Source organism: Corylus avellana, chromosome 5, assembly GCF_965113065.1.
Source record: "Corylus avellana chromosome 5, dhCorAvel1.hap1.2, whole genome shotgun sequence".
Classification (NCBI taxonomy): Eukaryota; Viridiplantae; Streptophyta; class Magnoliopsida; order Fagales; family Betulaceae; genus Corylus; species Corylus avellana.
Genome location: NC_142494.1, coordinates 11,917,843 through 11,918,411, shown reverse-complemented (window position 1 = coordinate 11,918,411; position 569 = coordinate 11,917,843).

Here is a 569-nt window from a genome sequence, read left to right as displayed (position 1 = left end):
TATCTATTTATTTTCCTTTGCGTTTTGAGCTCTTCTCGATTTCATCTTTTTTTCTTCTTTTTCTATATATATATATATTCGGAAAATGCCAATCGTTACAACAGTTTCCGAACATGTGGATCTACACGTCTGCTGCAAAACAAAAGAATTTAAGCAAAGGAGCTTGCCGGCAAAACAAAAGCAATTAAACAAAGGAGATTGTTGGATTTGCAAACCAAGTCTCACTCTAATGTTTAAGTCAGTATTTTGGGAGAAAAAGTTTGAGTTGAAGTAGGACCGTTAGACTCAATTCTTCTAGATAGCGTAGAGTTTGCCTTGGACCCGATTGTATTTCCTACTCCAATTCAACTTGGAGTAAAAGTTTAATCTAGATTCTTCAAGATAATGTCAAATATTAGGGATTGAGACCTAATAGCATCATTCCTAGGTACACGGAATAGAGATTTTGTGTACCTTTCGTGTTCAAGATGACTGTCTGGTTGTCTCGGGATACGCTTGTCCCAAAACTTTGCATGTAACATATGAATCTTCTTGGTCCAAGACTTGCCAATTTGTCACATTTTTCCGAT